The sequence below is a fragment of the Cervus elaphus genome, chromosome 8, assembly GCF_910594005.1.
Source record: "Cervus elaphus chromosome 8, mCerEla1.1, whole genome shotgun sequence".
In the NCBI taxonomy this organism is placed as follows: domain Eukaryota; kingdom Metazoa; phylum Chordata; class Mammalia; order Artiodactyla; family Cervidae; genus Cervus; species Cervus elaphus.
This window is the reverse complement of record NC_057822.1, coordinates 36,941,669-36,965,626: the sequence shown is the minus strand read 5'-3', so window position 1 is coordinate 36,965,626 and position 23,958 is coordinate 36,941,669. Positions and strand designations below refer to the sequence as shown.

The 23,958-nt window shown below is 36.6% G+C and overlaps 1 protein-coding gene across 20 annotated transcripts in view; it reads left to right on the top strand.

Annotated features, from left to right (window-relative positions):
- Positions 1–23,958, top strand: part of MAP2 (microtubule associated protein 2) — a 284,810-nt gene that overhangs the window by 127,006 nt on the left and 133,846 nt on the right. For 16 of the 20 annotated variants that reach the window (XM_043910212.1, XM_043910208.1, XM_043910218.1 and 13 more), the window contains one exon: positions 12,202–12,269. The gene's annotated coding sequence lies outside the window, so the exon portion shown is untranslated. Of the gene's footprint in view, positions 1–11,555; positions 11,912–12,201; positions 12,270–23,958 lie in introns of those variants that run through there. The other 4 variants (XM_043910202.1, XM_043910201.1, XM_043910203.1 and 1 more) reach the window with 3 other exon arrangements.

Sequence of the window (23,958 nt, the reverse complement as noted above, 5' to 3'; positions counted from 1 at the left end):
TACTCTTGTTCAGACCCAGCTGGGCATTCGGTAATGCCAGCCGTTGAATGAGATCTTTCAAGTGCCTCAGCCTGCCTCACCTGTCAGACTGGCTCACTGGTTTATAAATGAAACCCTGTTTGCTTCTAAAGTTCCTGGTCCTCTAATCCTTCTTTACCTTTCTCCCATGTTCTTCCTTTTCCCCTTGTGATTTGAGTATCTTAACCCTCCTAATACACACCAGTATTTTTCATTTACTTCTTTTCTCCAGGTTATGCGCATAGCACTGAGTCCATCTTAGCATTTCTGTGCTATTTTATCAAGTTCAGTTTTCCCTGCTCTTTTTTCCTTTCTAATTTTTCCTTGTAAAATAAGTTTCTCTTTCATTGCACTTGCCTTCTAATGGAAAGTCCTGACTGCCAATTACTCAAAGTCCCCCTTTGTGCGTTCTGTGTGCATATAACATAGCTTTCACTTCCCCTTCTCTTGTCAGCCAATCAATCATACATTTTATTGAGCAGCTCCAAATGAAAATATGAAACTATGAGAAAATTACAGTCAGTCTTTGCTATCTAGAGAAACTTGTCATTGAGGCACCTTCTGGTTTTTTCTAATATGGCATCTATTTGCCTACAGGCATTTCAGCTGAAGGTATCTGTAAGTTGCGTATTCTATTCCCTTTATTTCTTTAGTTCTGCTGGATTCAAAATAAACAAATCCCATGCTTAGTACTATGTAGAGTGACTGCAATAACCTCATATTTTTCTACCCATCTTCAGTTCCAATTTTTCCTTGAATGAAAAAAATGAAATAACATTATTTTTGTACACCAATGCAAGAAAGAGTCTATTAGATATTATAGAGAGAAAATGGTATAAAACCCATGGAATCTGCCCTCAACTAACTTGAAATCGCAGGACTTTGGTAGAGGAAAGTTTGTTTACATAACAGCGCTCTCTCTGCCTTTGGGGTACAAGGAGAAGGAAGAGTTGGGAAGGGGTAGGCAAAGCATAAAGATTAGGGGAGGAAACAAAAAACAGTGTGGAATGTGGCGGTTTAAGAAAACAGTTAGTGGCCTTAGGGATGTGAAAATTTCTCTCCAGACACATTTGTTGGCCCAGATATTCACAATGGCTACCTTTGTAAAGAGCATATTGTCACACTCCATTTGGAAAATAAGTCACAGTAGATGAACAATGTCTAGAAAAATATCTTGAGTTAATTCTCCCAGAATATTAAATATAATCAAATCTTATTTCTTTAATTATATGTTTGCTATTAGAAGCAAAAGAGGAAAAAAGCCACAAAATTATGGAAAAAGGTAGTATAAATATAATATTAATATAATTTCTAATACTGCCGTCTATAATCCTTTCCACGTGAACTCTTTTTAGCGAACTTGATGGTATTGTCAAGAAAGAATATTCATTTATTCATTGATTATGTAGAATATTTCCTTTTAATTTAAAAGCTAATATGTCTTTTATCTAGTATCTTTTATAGCTTAGAAATCTGATGATAAGGAACATAGAAGTGCCCCCACTCTCCATTCCAGTTCCCCTTTCTTTTCACTCAAGGGATTTGATATCCATCATTATGTTCTTTGGTTCCAATCAATAGGAGGATTTAGGATCTTAAAACACGTTTAGATATACCATTGATTGTATTGTAGATATTCAAAGCGTGTGTAGTTCTGACAAGCTGTTTTATTTAAGCTGCTGGTAACTAAATAACCCATACGTGTGCATGCTAAGTCTCTTCAGTCATGTCCAACTCTTTGTGACCCAGCGACTGTAGCCTGCCAGGCTCCTCTGTCCATGGGATTCTCCAGGCAAGAATACTGGAGTGGGTTGCCATGCCCTCCAGGGGATCTTTCTGACCCAAAGATTGAACCTGTGTCTCTTATGTCTCCTAAATTGGTAGGTGGGTTCTTTATCACTAGCACCAGCTCTGAAGCCCAATATTCCCAGTTAATACTCTCCTCCCATTTGTAATGTACCCCTGGTAAAAGGACTAAAGGAAAAGGAATGAGAGGGACTAAGACATTTCATATCTTGGGTGGCAATCACCCAAGAGTACTCGCCTCTAAATAGCAGAGAAAATAAGTATGAATTTCATAAATTTTTGGAATGTGAATTTTGGCTTATTAACAAAATAAATTTTTATAATAATATACATTTTGAGAAATCATTTCAATATGACATTGCATTTATTTACCACCACAGTAGACATTTTATAATTTGAACTGTAAATGCTCAACATTGCAGGAAAACGCTGTAGAAGCTTGCAGAAGTCAAAGCTTTCAGAATAATCCAGTGGTGTTAAGGTTAAAGACTGCCTACCCATGAAATTAAAAGACGCTGCTCCTTGGAAGAAAAGCTGTGACCAACCTAGTCAGCATATTAAAAAGCAGAGACATTACTTTTCCAACAAAACTGAACAGACCTGAATTCAGATGGATTAGTACTAGCTTTGGTTCAGTTCAGTTGCTCAGTCGTGTCCGACTCTTTGCGACCCCATGAATCGCAGCACGCCAGGTCTCCCTGTCCATCACCAGCTCCTGGAGTTTACTCAAACTCATGTCCATCGAGTCGGTGATGCCATCCAGCCATCTCATCCTCTGTCGTCCCCTTCTCCTCCTGCCCCCAAGCCCTCCCAGCATCAGGGTCTTTTCAGATGAGTCAACTCTTCGCATGAGGTGGCCAAAATATTGGAGTTTCAGCTTCAGCATCAGTCCTTCCAATGAACATCCAGGGCTGATCTCCTTTAAGATGGACTGGTTGTATCTCCTTGCAGTCCTAGCTTAACTCTCAATTACTGCTAACTCTCCAGTTCTCCGAATTGTTGACTAAGGAATGACAAAGATTTAGAATATTGAGATAACGGTCTTCAAAGCTTGGAGAACAGTAAACAAAATAATTCCTTTTAGCAGTTTTAAAAAAGAAATAAGGATTTTATATCTAATATCATGCAATGCATCATTTGATTTTGTGTCCTTAGCCAGTCTTCCATTAAACTCTAATGTTCCTATCTAATGTGGAGACATTAGATAAAATGCAGGTTCATTTCATGCTTCCAGAAAGATCAGCCAAGAAATTCGTAAGTCCTGAAGATGATTCTGCTTGACTGATTGTCAAGTGAAAATTTTTTGAAGTGAGAACTTCTCAACACTAATTCTTTTATGGCTTGCCCATTTGTTTTATAAATATGTTTCCCCACAGGCTGGTAGTATCTCCAGTAGTGAAAGAAAGCAGTTTGTATCAACTTTCAGGTGATTGGAAAGATGAAGAGAAATATGTAATGTAATTTCTAAATAGGGATTCACAAGCACGCAAAAAAATGACTAGAATAATTTTTGTTAAAATACATAATAAATAGATAAACAGATAACTAAAAAAATCTAAAGTTAAAGGAAAGATGTACTCAAAATGGCTATAAATGTGCCAAAGATGAAAAGCCTAAAACTTTATATTTATTAACCAATACATAAACCAAATAAAATACTTACATTATGGATTTAGTCTAGTGATTTCTGAAACTGAATGTTCTCAGCTGATAAGCTCAGAATTTAGAATTTTTAGGAGGTAATTCATGGTTTTTATATGCGTTTTAGTGTTATAATTTTAATTATTTGTTCATATAGGTATTAGTTTAATGAATATTTACTGTGTACCAGTTACGTACTAGGCCTAGTTCTAGGTACCTGGGATACATTAGTGAACAAAACATGCAAAGAGTTTGCCTTCATGGACCTTACAAGTGAATGAGAAGAGAAAGCAATAAAGAATAAAAATAAGTAAACTATATAGTATATTAGAAAATAAGTATTATGCAAAATAAGATAAAGGAGATAAATAATGGGAATTTCAGGTTGCAGTATTAAATATCATGGTTAGGTTAATCCTCCTTGAGAAGTTAATATTTGAGGATAGACTTGATGGAGGGAGTGGAGTTATTTGGAAGAAACATGCCCACAGGCAGAATCTGACTATAAATAAATTTAATTTAAACAAAACATGCATTGTGTAATATGGAATTGATATAATGTTCTTTGATGTAACCTTTAAGATTCACCATGGTATTTGATTATTTCTAACTTTGTCTAATAAAATGAGGGTAATGATTGGCCAAGAGAGATATTTTATTATTACAATCTGTACTTCTAAAGTAGGTTAAATGGAACAATATATTTAAAAACATACACAATAAACTCAAATTGTCGAACAGTGAAGTACTTTAAAAAACACATGAGCATATATCTCACAGATGTGACATTGTACACTCTAATAATAGACCAAATAGATAGTGAATAAAATTATGATGTCTTCTTCAACTGTAGGAATGTTTGTGTTCACACATATACATCATTAAACTATGAACTGATGGAATTTGAAATAATTCTGAAAATCAAAATTCTTGTTTCTAATGCTATCTCTTTCATGCACACCTAGAACAATACACAGTCTGTTTAAAGTCTTAATACCTATCCTAGAAAAATGGAAAATTCTTAATTCTATGTTTAATTTTTTTCTCCATTTCTGATACCTTGGAAGTGTTAAGCTGAATTACAAACTAATTAGTTCAGCAGTTTAGGGACTGAATTTCTGCTTCACTACTTACCAGCTGTATGTTCTTGGAATGTAACTAAACCTAACTGGGCCTATTTCCTCAGCTGTGAAAGGCAGTTCATAACTCTGAGTTATTGAATAAAATAATGTGTTCAAAGGGATTGGCACATTATTGGAATTTAATAATTTATATGAGAAGCATGTCATATGCTTTTTTAATTGGTCTGTATCAGAATAATTGCATATAAACAACTGAAGACCAGCCAGAGGCCATATATAATATCAGGCATTATGGTTTCAGTTCAGTTCAGTTGCTCAGTTGTGTCCAACTCTTTGCTACCCCATGAACCGCAGCACGCCAGGCCTCCCTGTCCATCACCAACTCCCGGAGTTTACCCGAACTCATGTCCATCAAGTCGGTGATGCCATCCAACCATCTCATCCTCTGTCATCCCCTTCTCCTCCTGCCCTCAATCTTTCCCAGCATCAGGGTCTTTTCAAATGAGTCAGCTCTTCGCATCAGGTGGCCAAAGTATTGGAGTTTCAGCTTCAACATCAGTCCTTCCAATGAATATTCAGGACTGATTTCCTTTAGCATGGACTGCTTGGATCTCCTTGCTCGTTGGTATCATGTTAATTATTTTTTGTTTTGACATCATGGCAATTCAGAGAAACAGCTTTGAAAAAACTCAAAGTTAGTAGAAGGAAAGAAATCATGAAGACTAGAGCAGAAACAAATGAAAAAGAAATGAAGAACATAGTAGCAAAGAATAATAAAGTTAAAAGCTGGTTTTTTGTGAATTAGCCAGACACATTAAGAGAAAAAAGAAGACTCAAATCAACAAAATTAGAAATGAAAAAGGAAAAGTTGCAACTGACACCACAGAAATAGAAAGGATCATAAGAGACTACTATAAGCAACTCTACACCAATAAAATGGACAATCTAGAAGAAATAGACAAGTTCTCAGACGAGTACAACTTCCCAAGACTGAATCAGGAAAAAATAGAAAATAGGAAGAGACCAATCACAAGCACAGAGGAAGAGCTTTGTGGCACTGTGGGCTGGAAAAGTTCTGGAACCATTGTAAAAGAGGTGCTCAGTAACATCCAACTCTTTGTGACCCCATGGACTATAGCCTGCCAGACTCCTCTCTCCATGGAATTCTCCAGGCAGGAATACTCAAGCAGGCTGCCACTTCCTTCTCCAAGGGATCTTCCCGACCCAGGGAATGAATGCCCATCTCCTGCATCTCTAGCATCGGCAAACAGATGCTTTGCCACTGAGCCACCTACAAAGTCCCTGTAAAAGAGGACAGAATTTTAAATGGACCAGAAAGGATGTGTAAGATTGGGGTTGGAGAAAAAGAAGTACACTAGTAATTATGGTGAGAATGAACGAGCAAGGGCTTTGTGTGAAAGGAACAGTTTTGGAAGCACCTTAACTGTTCATTCTTTTGTCATGATAGTGCAGTTTGGTGTGTGTTGCCTCAGACATGTCATACTTTGACTTGTTGATATACTTCTAAGATAGAGATTTTACTACACAGCTTTTCACTTCATTGTTTTTCACTTCACAGTTGCCTATTAATTTATTAAAACCCTGTATAAAATATCTTCTCCCTTCTAAGTAAAATATCCCCATACAACTCATTTATCTAACAAACATAATCATCATGTGCAGCCTTGGTTGCATGTCACATTTTTAAAATATATGTTCACCCCAAAACCCTTTTCCACAATGTTCACTAATAGGTCCTAAAATTTATTGTAAACAAAGAATTTCTAAACCAATGACACCATAATATTCTACTATTACCATGAAAAATAATTGCTAGTTCAGCTCATTAAGTCATAGTCTCATTACCCTTGAAAAACTATGTTGGCAATAAAAAGCTCTCCAGATGTTGAAAGCTATAATGATAGAACAACCGAAACTCTGATACACTGCTGGTGGGTGTGTAAATTGATTTTAACAATTTTGAAGACAGTTTGGCAATATCTAGTAAAGTTGAATGTATGTCTACTTTATGACCCACTAATTCCATTTCTAGGTGTATGCCCAAGAGAACCAAATATATGTAGAATAACAAATTTAAGAGTACTAGGTAAAAGTGTAATTATTATTTCTCTTACTAATTTTTAAAGTGCAGATTATAATAATTATAGTCAGTTTTCAGAAAGCCATTTCAAAGCATTTTGGCCATGAGACAGTACTAATTTATTAATTTTTCTAATTTAAATAATCTAATGATTAAAACTTAGCATATTTAAGACCAATAGAAGTATGATTTATCAAACAAGCTCTTTCTCAGCTGATATTTAAGAGCTGATAGTCCCATGCTAGGTACTTGCAGAATATAAAGAAAGTAGGGGACAAATCCCTGTTTTAAATAAATGTGTATCTTTTCATGGAAATTACCAAAAAAAATTGATTCCATGGGGAAAAAAAATGATTTTTAGTATAAATAAAAGACTATGTTCATAAGGAAGACTGAATATATAGAACAAGGAAGTCAATATAGAATCCAAAAACTTCTCTTGTCCTTAAATACTCCAACTTAATCCAATAATATTGTGATTTTCACACTTACTGTTTAAAAGATATTTTTTGAGTGCTAGATATTCCAGGCACTGTCTTAGTGTTGCTTTAGAGATTAGTGGGCCAAACATGTTAAGATGACTTCCCTCATGACCTAGAGAGTGAGGCAGGTAATAAATAAAAGTGAAATGAGTTAGTCGCTCAGTCATGTCCGACTCTGCAACCCCATGGACTGTAGCTCCCCAGGCTCTTCTGTCCATGGGATTCTAGCCATTCTCCTCTCCAGAAGATCTTCCCAACCCAGGGATTGAACCTGGATCTCTTATATTACAGGTGGATTCTACCGTCTAAGCCACCAGGGAAGCCCCAGGTAATACATAGTAAGCATAAAAAATAAAACTCTATGGTATGATAGAAAGTGGTAAGTGCTATGGAAAAGGGGAAAGTAGAGCAGGTGATGAAGGACTGCGAAAGGGACAGGACTGCAGTTTTCATTATGGTAGTTAGAAAAGTCCTAGTTTGGAAAATGATATATGACCAAGAACTTCAAAGAAGTAAGAAGGAAATACCTCCATTATCCATTCCTAATGGGCTTAAACGGTGATAGAGAAATACACAGATCCATATCCATAAGGAACAAAACCAAGAATCTTCCAGAAGAAGCACAGGGGTAAGCTAAACTGAACTTGGGATTGGGGGATTCATAAAGATGAGGACCTGAGATAAAGCAGATAACCCAGGGGCAAAGATAGCATGTCTCATCAAAGTGAGAAAAAGAATTGTGAACTTAGATTTCTGTTCACTTCTGTGTTCCCCTCAATATAATTGAAGTTCCTTGAGTAGGAAATGTTCTCCTTTTTTCCCATACCTAAATCCTATGAATATGTGCCATTAAAATTGGTTAAATGAACCGGCAAATAGTGCTACATGACAGTTGAGGCTCATAAGCATAAATTTAAAACATCATGCAAGCCTCTCAATTATCTGGTGTCTAGTGTTATCAGAGTAGAACATACTTAAAGGCAAGAATTATGTTTTACAACTTGGCATGAAAAAATACGCTTGATTCCAGGAACCTGGCTATCACTGGGTTTTTGAGAAACTTGCTTATGAGAATATTGGCTGCTTCTGGAAGCCTAGTCCATAAGAAATTTAGGGTAATTCTGGAATCTTGATCATGCACCTTGGCCTGTAGGAATCCTGCATGAGTCTGAAACATTCTCTGATAGGAGTCTCATGTAATTCTGAATGCTTGATCAAAAGAATCTCATGTGGTTTGGGAAGGTTGTTTTATTGGACTTTGTGATTCTGAATTTTGGCTTGTTAGAATTTTATGTGAATCTAGAATTTTGGGTTGAAGAAATCTTGTCTAATTCTGTAACCTTGGCCAGTGAGAGTCTTACGTGATACAGATTCCTGGCATATGTAATTGCACAGCATTTCAGAACTTCGGCCAGTAAGAACTCGGTCTGAGCATGTAAGGGCTTTCCAGGTGGCCCTAGTGGTAAAGAAGCCGCCTGCCAGTGCAGGTTAGAGGTAACAGACACGGGTTCAGTCCCTGGGTGGGGAAGATCCCCTGGAGGAAGGCAATGCAACCCACTCCAGTATTCTTGCCTGAAGAATTTTATGGACAGAGGAGCCTGGCAGGCTGCAGTTCATGGGATTGCAGAGTCAGACAGGGCTAAAGCGATTTAGCATGCACACACACATGAGCATATAACTGGTGTGTAGCATCATGGTGTGGTTTCAGAAAACTAGTTAGTTCAGAACTAACTTTAGTAGTTATAAAGTGTGATTGTGAAACCTTAAAAAAAAGAATTCTGTGTTACATATAGTGCTTATTTTACAAAAGACAAAGTTATACTTCCATTAACAAATGATAAAAGTGAAAAGGAAAAGAATATCCCTACTCATTCTCATTGACTGAACCAAGTATCCACAAATATTAAATGATTCCCAAGGAGTATTAAATATTTTTGGAAGCTGAGCTGACTTTTAAACTGACCAAGACCATTATGTGTGCTTTATGAGATCTTGATAAAATATGATTCATGTTTCAAGAAATGACAGTCTTGTGCATCATTTTTTTTTTTTTTTTGCTTGCCTAGAAGTGAACAGTAGAGGACAGCATATTAAAACAAAATATTTGCTTTGAAAAAATAACCTTAATGTCCAAAATCACTGAGGAGAAAAATTGTCATGTCATAGAAAGATTATATATAAAGGGACATTTTTTTAAAAGAAAAAAAAAGTCCTAACCACTATGGAGGATTCACTGAAACCTGAAATCTCTTGTAATTATTACCTAAGGTAACCATATTTTTTTACTGTGATTAATTTCTTGTATAGCTGACATGCTGAGGGCAGAGGGTAGTAGTGGTAGCAGCAGCTATACTTTAAAATGTCAAAAAAAGCAGCATGATTCTACTTATCAAAGAGTTAAACACGGTTTAGCGACTGAACAACAACAAATCAATGAGTTAACCTAAGAGCAATGACTCATAAGAACTGAACATTGAAAGAATGTTTTAGAAAGGAAATAAACGCAAGGTCAAAATCCTACTCATAATTTTTTTTACTGAATATCTCAGAAAGATTTTAACAAATATTGCGCCCCCGAGTGGTTGCTTTGAGTATTTTTTCCCTTCCTTTTTAAACAATTTTATGTGAGCTCTCAATTTTGCAGCTTCATTATTGGTAACCCCAGGAAGGTTCACATTGTCTATAACTAGGAGGAACCTTGGGAAGCTGATTCAATTCGATTACCCAATTTCATGCTTGCAGAAAGAATGATGCCAGGGATGAGAGAGTGCTTAGTATATGATGATTAAGTTCAGGCTCAACAAGATAGGTTCACAACAGGGCAATCATGCTTTATTCATCTGATTGCCAGACTGGAAATGAAGGAAAAGCAGTGACATAATTACTCCAGTTTCCTAGACGTGGAGTACAGTGTACAGCATAGCTATTAAGCAAAGCTGGTCTTTGGAATGATTGCAATGCAGAGTTTTAAAGAGGAGGATCACTGCTTTAGCAAATAAAAGAAGACTTACAAAATCACAGACAAAAGGATGTTTCTGGAATCTGTTTTGCTTGCAGACAGAATGGAAGAGAGCACAGAAAGAAAGTTACTTGTTGAGAGAAGAAAAACAGGGACCTGAACTAGGAGACTAGGATGGTGTTTCTGTTGGATCTCCAGCCAGCTTTGTGACCTTGGTCAGATTCCTTGGGCCTCAGCTTTCTCACCTGTGAAACAAAGGGTGTGGACTAAGCTGAGTGTTGTCCAGGAATCCAGGATAGTGTCAGAGGCAAGGAATATTAGGATCCATCTCATACAAAAGAACCAAACTTCTGAAAGCAAAATTAGCTAGTGATCCAAAAATGGAGAAGAAAGGTGACTGATACAGAATGCATATTCATCCTAACACATTCAAAATCTAATATGAAAAACTGATAGAGACAATTCTTTCCAGAAAGAAAAAAAAAATGAAACATATCATTCTGTCTCTGGATTTCCTCCACTGTAGCTTCTCCTTCCATCTCCTCTATCATCACCTTATTTTTTTCCTACTTTCTGTTTCCGGTAACCATGGTGATGCTGCCTCCCAGCAACCTTCTTTGCAGCCGGCCCTTTTGGTACACATGGAATTTTGCTCCATTCACTGATGCAGAGAGCTAGCAATGCTATAAAAATTTATTTATTAACATTTCCCCCCATCCCTTTTGTCCATGAAATAAATGCTGGGAATTATTTCATATTTAACCTCCCTACATAAGGGACACTATAAAACAGGGATATTCAACTGTTAATTTCAGTTGCTAACATAAAGGGGATACTGATTATGCCAGAGATTCAATTCCCTGTCTTGGTCCTGGGGGAGTGTAAAGTCTCACTGCTCAAGCTGGTTGCTACCTCTCTTTGCCTTTGTATGTGAAAGGAATTATTATAGATTGCCTCCAGAAATCACACATCAACCCTGGTTTCCTAATCCTCTTTGTTTTTGCTGCATTCTCCCTTGTAAGGAAACCATTGCCAAGGGCGTAATTATCGCAGTTACAAGGGGATCAAATTTTCCATAAGAAAATATACGTAATTGTGCGCATTTCTCTAATGAACCTATTTATTTGTACTATGAATAAGCAATATGTGATACTCAGTTTTAAAACTATTGTAATGATCTGCCAATGACAAAACATCAAAGAATCTTTCTGATGTCATAAATGCAGATGATAAAAATTCTTATAAACTATCGTTTAGTTATGTCCAGTTTGTGGGGCCCAACTTATTTGTAATCCTATATGCCAGCAAACAATTTCTCTGTTTAAGCACAGGGGTTTGTGTGTGTGTGTGTGTGTGTGTGTGTGTGTGGCATTAACACAAAGGAGAACAGATGATGACATTCATAGGCTTATAGACTCGACTCCTGGGGACACACTTGGATGGACGCAATTAAGATGCCTGTCAGGCATTTGATACCAGAAGCCCCTGTGCAAACCGCTAAATCATAAGCCAGGACTGCATCTTATTGTCAGTGAATGATGGCGGCACCCGGTGGCTTGTCATCATTCTCGAAAATTCTGAGGCTAGTGAGCTCTCTCTCCCTCTCCCACTCGCCTTATTTTCCTTTTCGCCACTGCGGGGACTTTTTCTAATTTGCAGCTTCCCTTTCCCCGACACACACAGACAGGAGCTGGTGGCTTGCAGACTGCGTCTGTCTGGAGCTAGAGAGCCTGAGCCAGACCGCGGAGATCATGTTCCGGGACAAGGATTCTGCTGCAGTTCTCAAAGGCTAGGCTGGGGTGGTATCGCTGCATAGGCGCTGGTAATGGTTTGGGTTTTTTTTTTTTTTTTCACATTTTACTGTGCTCTCTTTTTAATCCCCCCCTTTTTTTTTTCCAAAGGATCTGCTTTTTGTGATCTCAAAGTGAAATGCTTTTAAATTCCTTACCGAGCTTCCTAAAAAAATCAAGTACTGCGTTTTTTTGTGCTACAGATCTCAAGACGTAGATTTCATATCTGGATGTAAAGAATGCTTTTGCTTACTGGTGAGTTACAGTTTTCAATATTGAGTTAATAAATCTATACATGAATTTTTTTCTTTTGTTTCGGTAGATCCTTCAGATTCTTGTCTCTAATCGAGGAAACATTGATTGGAAACTACTCATTCAGAAAATTAAAAGGTACCACATGTTTTGTTTGGGTGTTTAAATGAGGGAAAATCAGGGAGGATTTCGAATGTTTTATTTAAATTAACCTCTATGCTTGATCTTTTATCCTTAAGCCTACGCTGATCATTGTCTATAGCATGTATGATTTGCTTTGCAGAGAATGCCATTATCCAAGGCTGTTTTGATTCTAAGATGTCTAAAGAATTGTGTTTTTTGTCTGTGTTGCAAGTTGTTAGCAAATATCAATATTTCTGGCTTATTTGGGGATTTCTATCATTGTAACAACTTAAAAAAATGTCCAAAATTCTCTCTTAATAAAAAATTCAATAACTTGAATTTAAGAGAAATATACCAAGTAATGATTTTATCTGAAGGAATCTTGCTAATAAGTGATATTTTTTAAATGCCTAAATGAAATGGCTTGCCCTTCCCAGGTGGAATGAGCGCTAGAGACTCCCAGGAATGACTCAGTATTGTTGGGTTTTGCGAATAAAATATTTTAACTTCTTCTCTGATGATTTAGTCTTTAGCACTGTATTATTTTAAAGGCTGAGGTTGTTTGTTATTGAAAGAACTGATTTTATATGTTTTATTTAGCATTGACAGCATAAGAAAGTAATCCTTCATCTTGTCATTAAAGCAGTTGAATCATTGATCCTGGGCCTTATGCCTTCCATGAAAAATATGAATTTTCAAATTCAGCACCAGGATATATATTGATTGGAGATGCCATTTATGAGTATTACCTTTTCCTTAATTCTTTAAGATGAGCTTTGACTTGAACGTATATTCATGTCGATAAAACCAGTATTTGTAACTTGCCTTTTAAAAAATGGAAGACATTTTCTGCCTTGCTGAGAAGATCAATACATCTTTTAAATCTTTCCTTGGTATTCACATAGGATTTCTCCATAAGACTTACTAGTCCAAAATATTTTTTAAAGGAAGGTTCTTTTTTTTTTTTTAAGGTATTTAAAAAATGGCTAATGTTTAACTGCTGATGCTGAAATACCAGAAGTATGCAAGTGTACACCTGTGACTGTGAATATTTGTGGCAGTTGAAGGAGACAAATGCATTGTCCTTGTTTAATTTTCTCTGCAGTGTGTAATTCTGAGAACTTTAATTTATTCATTCCACAATCACTTATTAAGAGCCTTGCTGCTGTGGGTAGTTATTGTGGGAGAGAGGGAAGGGCAGATGCCACTGTCAACCCCTTCCAGAGTGTAGGCATCACCACATAATATTTTTGCACAGAAGAATGAATTCATTAAAATAAATCAGTGTGTTCTAAAAAAGGAAATTGCATTATTTCAGATAGTGAACGAAGTCTAATAGACTTGTCTCAGAAATATATGAAATAGATTGTATTTTTTCCTCAGAAATTTCTCAGTGGAATCATGTATGAAATACCCAAACAAGACTGACTATTCCTCCTGGACATTGTAAACCCTTAGGACCATTCTCTCTTTGTTGGTTTCACTCAGAGTGAGTGAAAACATCTCATATTTGGTGAAAAAAAAATCTATCTGGTATTTGCCCATCTAACTAAATATCTACAGTTTATATTTCAAGTGAGAATCTGTTTCCTGATCTTCAGACTCTTTTAGTTACTCACTATATTAATTTTGAACTTTGGGGTATTTACGTGAATTGAAAAAGGTTGAAGCTACTATTTAGCCACTAAAAAATGTATTCATTATATTGTCAATAGGCATTAATCAGCTCTGTTTTGATTTTTATCTGTGTATTGAAGAGGTGGCGTATTACCTCACAAATCCTCATAGATTCTTATATCTTCTAGAACCATTTTAAAATTCATCTTGGGATATGTTGATAGATTTTGGGTAGTAAATCAAAGTTTATTCAAATAGTCTGTTACATTGTCAAATCAAAATAGAACTTGGCTACTGGACGCTAAGAGAGTCAGGGACCTGTATCACTGTTTTTCTAATCAATATCGTCTTGACATGAGTTAATTCCTTTGCTGATTTGTTTTTAACTCATATCTTCAGCATGTAGAATAGTCCCTGAACCACAGCAGAAATTCAGTAAATATTTATTTAATTACGTGATGGATAAATGACTCGTCAGTATTTTCCCCCGTTACTTTTTGGTTCTCGTTTTTCATGAGATAACAGACTGTGAAACAGACATTTTGTACTTTTTTTTTTTCAGTTACCCCCCAAATTAATCAAAATTCATTAAATAATTAATGCCAGGTAGAAAATCAGGCAAACCATGTATAAAAAATTTCTTCAGACTATATGCAAAAGTATTTTTTTCTGTGGTTTAAGGTTAAGCTGGAAAGAATTTTTGAAATGTCCCCTTTCACTTTCACCAGCTAGGGTGCCAAACTGCAGCATGGGTTTTTCTTTATGGATGCTTCCTAAATACTATTCCCAGGCCTGGCATTATTTACTGCTCTTCATGTCTTCAGCCAAAATTTTGCTGCCGCAGACGGGGATTGAGGGGGGGTGCTCACTCTCTCTCTCTCAATGTAATACTAAGAATGATGTCATAATCTTCTTAAATGCTTGCTTGCTTATTAAGGACTACTAAGTATGACATCACTTTATATATGCTTACATACATCTATATAATCTGTAAGGAACGTTCTAGAATCATAATAGCTTTAGGGAATGTTATTCTTTCTTGTCATTTATTTTTATTAGTAAAACTATAATTTTTGTTATTAACTATGTGTTAGATAATATCGTAAGCCCTTAAGGTATGTTATTACGTTTTAACTCTCCCTACAACTTTGGGAGTTGGGTATGGTCTCCATGTGATGGATGAACCGAGATTCCAATTGGGTAACCAAAACAAGTCTAGCCCAAAGTCCTTCATATTAACCACAGAATGCTTCATTTCTTTCTGGTAGATTTTTTGGCTCATAATCATTATTTTAATATTTTATTATGCACACAAAATATATGTTACTGAAATAAGGTTAAAAGAGTATCCTTGTAGATCCTTGTTTTTATATATTAGGTAGGAGTGAGTGCATCTTCAAGTACTTCACCCTAATGTTCAAGCTCTGGTTTATTTTATATTTTTAATATATATTTTATGCTGAGCCTGAAGATTTTTATTCTTGAAGGATGTCAGAGATAAATTAGATAAACTTTGAAATAAGTGGATTCATAAAGCATCTCCTATGTCATTACAGTGAAGTCATATTACTGAATTGCATCATCTATATAGGAAAATCAGTCAGAAAAATTTGAGTACTAAGTAGTGTAATTGATTCCATATCTTGCAAAAGCTCTTTTTAATTGAAATAATGGTAGAAGTTTCAATTGGCCAAAACAGATAAACAAGCAGGAAACAGTGTGAAGATACCACACTCAACCTTAAGTTACAGCTCAGCCCAGAGAAGTACCTGAGGACACTTAGAATTACACAGATACGTATTAGGATGCTGTCCTTGAAAGGGAATCTATACAACAGAACACCTCTTAAGCTCAGTTGGGTGCAGCAGACTAAAAGCAGAAAGTAGCATCCAGGCTCATTAGTACCATAAGAGACACGTGAATAATTTCTTAAGGGACCTCATTACAGGGCAGGGTTGCTCACAATTGAGAAGAGACACAACAGTGGAGGATGACTTTTGAGATGGAACTTAGGGATGAATCGATATATTCAAGGGAGAGATAATGCCTAGAGGAGCTCTAGAAAGAACAAACAAACTTAGCGAAGGAACCAGAGAATGTGAGCATGCAAGGAAGGCATAGATTATCTCATTTGTATTCTAGAATGCAGGGCAGAAGAAGGGGAATCTTGGAAGATAAGGATGGAGATGTATGTGAATACTGTTAGGTTGTACCATACGAAATGCCTAGTATTTTACTCTTTTTGGCTACAAGATAAAAATTTCGTTCAGTTCAATCAAATACATTGAAAAATGACTGTAAACACCAAGTCGAGGAAATGTTTTCAGTATTCACTGAAAAACTATGGGCTGTGTTTTGAATAAGAGACCACAGTGACCTGCACTGTATTTTCAGAGGACTGACTTTATAGCTCTGTATGTGGCAGGGTTGTGTGTGAGAACATACTGAAGAAAGCATCACTTTGGAAGCTGTCATGGGATAATCCAGGAAAAAATAAAGGCTCCAAGAGAGTGTTGACAGTGGGCATTAACAAAAAGAGGTCATGAACATGAAAGATGTTTCTGGGCTCAGATTCATACACTGAGAATATAGCAAAGGCTGGATTGGTAGGGGGAGTGAAAAGCAAAAGGATTCATGGTAACTAACATTTGAATTCGACAACTGGAAAAATAAGGGGAGAAAGGTAGGTAAGCGCTGTTTGCGGAAAGAGATTGCCTTTTATTTTTATTGCATCCCTAGTCTCTAGCAGACAGTCTAGTACATGGTAGACAGCCAGTACATGCTGACTGAATGTCAATCTGGAGAGGCCAGTTTAGGCCATGAAGGTGGAGGTGGGTGGGCTGGATTGCGGGACATGTAGATCCTAAGCTAAGAAGATAAATCAGGGAAGTAGGATGTGAATGACATTGTCAGGAAAGATAAGAAGAGGGCCGGAGAGGAAACTCTTGACAGCATTCACATTTAGGGTACAGAGTAAGGGATGAAATGACAAAATTAAAGAAAGTTGGGTTTTTTTTGTTTTTTTTTTTTTAAGCAAAGAAAAAAGACAGTTGAAGTAATAAAAAACAAGGCTAAAGTGCAAATTCTTGAGAGAAACTAAAGGATGAAAATAAGACTGCTGAACTTAGTATTTATTTCAAGTCATGTTTTCTATTATAAAAAGCAATAAATCCGTATTTTCTAAAATTTAGAAGAGTATAAGGAAGGAAATAGTAGCCATCCATAATTACACAAGCCAGAGATTATGGTTGACACTTTCCTAACCTTTTTGCTTATTTCTTTTCATCTGTTTTGTTTACATTTACGTAATGAGGATTAGAACAATATGGTTTGAAACCTGCATTTTTTTCTGTCATCTCACCACATTTTTCCACCTGCATAATATTCTATCCCCTGGACATTGAACACATTTATTCCCCATTGTTCTTAATTTTTCAGTCATCACAATTCTTCAGTGGGGTACTTTGCATATCCCTCTTACAGAATATTTCAAGTGATTTCCAATGGATATTTCCTAACAGCAGAATCACTATATTCTAGATTGTCAAATTCCTGGTCAGATATAATTTGCCGGTTTCAAAATTAGCCCCAGCTTTACTCCAAGAAAAGGAATCTAAAATTACATTAGCACCTGCCGTGTGCCAGCCTTTGTGACAGGCACTTTAATTATCACAGTGATTCCAACGTAGATTCTTATATATCCACTTAGAAAATGAAGGGCCAAGGACTAAGGAAAACCACACAAGTTTAGCACCAATTTTGAATTGGGTCTGACTCAGACCAACCAAACTGTGGGAACAGAAGCAAGAGGGTAAGCAAATAAGGATATGAAAATAATAGAAAACATGCTTAAGAAGATCAAGGTTCAAAGGAAAGAGAATAGAATATATAAGGCACGGAGGCTGGTGACTCCCCCCCTCTCTTACTAACAGGGGAAGTCCTAAACTGAAAGGAGCGGGCAGATAGAGATGTTGGGGTGAGGCAGGGGGAGGATGCTATGTTTGGAAGCAGAAGAAGGACACATTTAAGGAGCAGGGTCTTATGGAAAGGAGATAGAGAGCATAGACAAGCATATGGCCTTGGCAGGCAAAATTCATCTTCCCTACAGATGCAAGTGGAAGAAAGTGAGAGTTTCGAGTGGTAAAGGGAAGATATGGGAACCTGATGTATCATCCAGACTTTATCTCAGACTGCAGGGAAATTTGCTTTTTCATTCAGTGAATGTTTATTGAGCATCAATTTCATGCCCTTTTCCTGCCCTAATGGAAGTTTCTTTCTAGATGGGGGAAATAATCAGTGGATAAGCAAAATTAAAGGATGGCTGAGTCAGTCATATAGAGAACGGGTAATCAGGTATAAGAGTAGATACTGGAAGGTAAATGTATCAAACTTTACAGCAGAATCGAATCAACTAGGAATCTTATTAAAATAAAGATTCAAGTCAGTGGGTGCAAGGAGGGGCCTGAGATTGTGTATTTTAACCAGCTCCCAGGTGATGTTGGGATTCCCAGGTGGCTCACTGGTAAAGAATCTGCCTACCAATGCAGGAGACATGGGTTTATTCCCTGGGTCAGGAAGAAGATCCCCTAGAGAAGGGCATGGCAACCCACTCCAGTATTCTTGCCTGGAGAATCCCATTGACAGAGAAGCCTGGTGGGCTACACTCCATGGGGTCTCAAAGGAATCAGACGTGACTTAGTGACTAAACAAGAGGTTATGTTGATGCTGCTGAACCGTGGACCATGCTTTGATTAGCAAGAGGTTAGATGGCAAATGTCCAGACCCTCCCACCACCCCCAAAAAACTTCAGAATAACTGGAGCTGTTGTTATGAGCAAGTCAAATGTGAGTCCTTCTCTTCCTGCAGTAGCACTGCAAACTTACAAGCCTCTTTGATGATATAAGAGAGATTTGTTCCTTTTAACTTCTAAACTTTTTCAATTTCAGCCAGTTACTTTATGAAAGATCCATTAAACCAGCCCTAATGAGCTACTGACATTTCCTTCTTTCTGCCCATGCTCAATGCTTATTATGCTGTATAATGAATTCTTGTGGCTCCGGTTTGTAGATGTGATTGCATATAACCCTGGGCCAGTTTCTTAATTCCAGTTCTGTTCCCTGCTTCATAATTTCTTTGGACTTTTAACCTCTTCTCTGCCTGAATGTTTAGCACCATTGTGGCCTGCTAAATTCTCTGATCTGTTAACACTTCACATCCCTTATGTTCCTCTGTGCTGAGTAGCAAAGCTTCCCAATTTTCACATCCCATCTTCTTGCCACCCATACCCTAACATAAGTCTTGGAGGACTGTGCGTAGTCACAGGAAGCTACTGAAGATAGTGTCTAATTTCAAGAATGCATATTTTTCCAACATAATCATTTCCCTTTGGAGGACAGTTTTGGTTGGTGACAGCAACCTTCATTCCTTGGAAGGAGGGATGCATGTATTGGTAGACAGTGTTTAGAGGGGCTGTGTTCACAAAAAGTCTTGACAGACTCCTTGAGGGATGTTATCTTTCAGCCTCCACTGCTAGACTCTCAATCCTCCCTTTTAGCTGCAGAAGCACGGGTGCCTTTACTTGTTTGATTCCTTGCACAGCACACTTTTCAGCTATGAAATAGGTAGGTTTAGTCACTAAGTTGTGTCTGACTTGTGACTCCATGGACTATAGTCCGCCAGGCTCCTCTGTCCATGAGATTTCCCAGGCAAGAATACTGGAGTGGGTTGCCATTTCATTCTCCAAAGGATCTTCCCAACCCAGGGTTGAACCCAGGTCTCCTGCATTGCAGGCAGACTCTACCCACTGAACCACCAGGGAAGCCCCATGAAATAGTAAGAATATAACAAATCAAATAAATACAACATTTCATTAAAAAAAAAAAAATCTTGAGTTTCTATTTAACATTTGTGATGTCCTCATACTTACCAGCATTTATCCTTTGCTTAAAAGGCTGTTTCTATCTCTAAGTCATGCCATGACCAGATCTTTAGACCTTGTCACTGTCATTCTGTAATTCAGTGTTTACTTTAACAGCCAAATAGGCAAGAGCAGTGCCATTAGTGATTTTAAATAGAAAATTCCAGTGAAATATAAAATTCATTTTCATATGAACAGAAGTCAACTTAGATAGAAAAATCTTTTCAAGGAGAAAACTTGGGGAAAATCCTTGAGGAGAGAGACCATATCTTAAGACCTCTTATTGCTTCTTAGTCTTCCTTGCTGTCTACACAGAAAATGCCCTTAATAATATGTCAAATTGAAGCTAAGAAAATGAGCATGTATGTGAAACTCAAGTCTTTCTATAATGGACAGTGTTGGTCTTCTGTGCATAATCAAACTGGGATTGGTAAAATTCCAGGTTTAAATACTATTTTTATGCTCTTTTGTCATCCATTCAATTGTTAAGAGTCTTGGGGCATACAGGATAATCTTTGGTGTTGCTGACACAAACTCTGCCTCTTCCGCCAGCGCCACCCCCCCCAAAGTCTGAATCAATCTTCAGTTTTCATGAATTCCATTTGGATCTGCCTCAGATGGTTTGAATTAACCTTTCTTCAGATTCTCTCTAGTGTTAATGACTCTGGATTATGACCATTTAAAGCAGCGGAAGTACATTGATCCATGTCTGGCGATTGTTAAAGCAAAGCTACTTCATTTAACAGATTATGGCCAAAAGATATTTCTTTGCCTTGTGTAGCAACTTGGGAAATGATGTTTCTTTTCAGGAAGATCATATGTTTTATTTACAAGGTGAACAACATTTGCAGTTAGTTTCCTTTAAAAACATTTTCCCTTTGCACTGTAGAATTTTCTCATGGTAAGAGTTCATGGTTATGTAGAGAGAAAAAGATGCAACACAGGCATTTAGGATTCCTTTCACATAGTGCCTAAGAGCAACTGGTTAGCACTATTTTGACCATAGCCGCAGGTGAATTTGTGATATTCTAGAATCTTAAAATGCACAACTTCACTGCTGATACTTTAAATAGTTGAGGACAGAAATTCCTAAAATGACTGACTTTCCAAGAATTTCACTGATACTCGAGGAAATATGAGATCTAACAATGAAAAAATTTAAACAAACACTCATGGTCCTGACTAATTCATATACTCTGGTCCACTGCTGTACTTTTCCACTATAAGATGGTGAATAGTCCAGTAAATCAAAGGGATATGATAATGTAATATATATGGTATATAGCTTAATATATGCTTGCATTTTTCTTTCTACTCTGTATGTTTTGCTCACAAAATGACCCAGGATGTAGACTTTGGATCATAAAATTGTTACATAATGTGACCAGCTAAGAAGTTGCATTTAGATCTTTTAAAAAAAAATCAGTACCTCTTTTCAAATGATACAAAGCATTTTCCAATACATGGCATCCCAAAGCTCACAACAGTCTTTGGGGTGAGAATATCAGGTCTTGTTATATTTGTTAATTACAGATGAGAAAACTGAAGTTGGAAGAATTCAATGAGCTTCCCAAAGTCATTCCACTAAAAAATGGTGAAGGTGGGCTCTTACCCTTGTTCTGTCCCCAAAACCTTTACTTTCTACAGCTCTGCAGCCAAAACAGAACAATTAGTGGATTGTCCTAAAGCTATACTCTTTTAATAATGCAGTGATTTGACTGCTAAAATAAAAAGCCCATTCCAAGTTAGTTGTGACCTCCACCCAGTGGATTGCCCTGCCAAAAGTCTCCTGCCCTTTAGAATGCTGGATAAGCATAGCATGGAGCTCAGTAAATATTAGTTATTTACTGAGCAAATACTATTTACTGAGTACTATTTACCAGCTATTTACCGAGTATGTATTTAAATGCTAGTTATTTATAAAAACAGTTATTACTGAAATGGTTTTAAACTTTTCAGTGTGAAAGGGAGAGAAGTCTAAATATATCACAGAATATGTAATTTATTTAAAAAGCATGTGATGGAGGGAGAGATGAATAAAAATTCATTGTTGAATTTTTGAATTGAATAAAATTGTTGAATTGAATAAAATTCACAGAATTTAAGTCAAGTGGTAGACAACTCAGCAAGAACCCAAGATCACAAAGAAAATGATTAAAGCTTCAGAAAATCACATCCATGTGATGTTTCAAGGTGTTTCAATATAACCAGACGCTTCACTTGAGCATCCAAGGTCTACACTGACTCCTCCACATCCCTCATTATCCTTGGCACACGCTCTTCAATTTTTTAATTATATATTTTTATTAATATGTTGATTTCCTGGAACTTTTTCCTCATTCTCTGATTGATGCTTTTCTGTAATTCATTTTTGGAGGGAAGTTTATTTAAAGTATGGAATATCCTTTTGCATCTCTCTCAGGAAGATACCTATAAAGTTCTCTATTGTTCCCTGAATCATTTCTAGTTCTCCAGGAGTTACTTTTTAAAGGATTTTTCTTGACTCATGGCACTGTTTTTCCTCAGATGTCTTGATTGAAAGGTTTTAGTTTGTTTTAAATGAATGGAGAACTAGGCTGAGGACCTTAGGCAGCTAATTAGAAGTTTCCTCTGCCGTTGTGCAGATCTGTATTCCCACTCACTGTGAAGGCTGACTGCAAGTTTTGGGCACGTGAACAGAGTCTTTCAAGCGACAGACTCCCAGGAGGAGCATGGAGGTGGGACCAGTGAGTGAGCTGGTTAGGGTACCCACAGTTCCACAGTGGTGTTTCAGTCCTGCATGGATTTATGCATCAGAATTGTTTGCAAGACTGTTCACCTGTTTTCATTAAAGACTAGTTTTTATTTTTACTGGTGGGAGCAAAAGCATCTTCTGTCAGCTGAATATGTGCTAGCAAAGGAGAAGAAGAGAAAGGGTCTCGATTGTTTAAATACATTTCTTAATGAATTGCATGATATTGATTTCACAGCCCCCTTGGACTCTGTATTTTCAGCTTGGAGTTTCTCCAGGTTTCCTTGGGATAGACATGAATTTCTAGCAGCAGTTTTCCTGATGTTTTTTCTCTATCTCAGCCTACCTGCTTTCTGACTTATAGAATATCTTCAAAATCTTGTTGGAGTTACATTACTTTTCAACATTTTTACCATTTTAAAGGAGAAAGGGGATGTGATAATTCTTCCCTCACTGATCATATTTAATTTTTCTTACTGCAGATTTTCACAACATCAATATGTGTTTACATTGCACTTTTTTTGCACTAGTTACATTGTCCTGCATTTACTATTTACTAGCTAATGGAAATATTGTTTCCCTTTTGGGGGGCTTTTTTCTATAAAGGTGCTGTTTGATTTTCAGGGTTCAGATGGAATGTATAAACACATAAAAGCTATAAAGTGGAAAATAAATATAAGCTATCTTTGTCATGGATCCAGAGTAACAAGTAAATCCAGACCTCCCTACCCAATAGAAATTGCAAGGTGATACCCAGTAGATACTAGAACTAAAATGGTATATGCAATTCAAAAGAACCAAAAATTATGTGTTAGTAGCAATACTAAAATAAGCAATTGTTCATGGATATATTTTTTTACCTAATGGAAAGACAAAGATAAATGCAGATCAAGAATGTAGTGGGTATAATATAGTTTAAAAAATGTAAATTTAGGTTTAGCGTAGAATATACAACTTAATGTTGTGTGATCATTTTGGTTGGCAAAATTAAGAATGTGAATATTTAGGTAATAATGAATATAATATAGTACAGTTAATTAGCTGTCACAAAAATATTTCATATGGGTTCAGTTCATTGAAGATTTTCTTCTCTCTCAGTGAGGTTGGGACTTGAAGCACCTAATAAAAGGGAAAAAATTTAAATAACAATAACAGTAAATTTAAATAACACTAAGTAGAGTGGCTTAGTTGTAAAAATTGAAAAAATTGTTAAGACAAAATTAAATGTAGAAAGAAAGAGTCTCAGCAATCTTTGACTTCAGCATACTAGGAACCATTCGTGGAAAATTGATAAAAGGGGTATTTTTTCCTAAATTATTAATACTTAAGCCCAGCATCTTATTGATAAACTTTATTATTAGAAACAAACTGAGGACATATCAAACAGACAAAACATAAAATAACGTGAAAGTGTGAGGAGTGATGCATTATAGGATGTG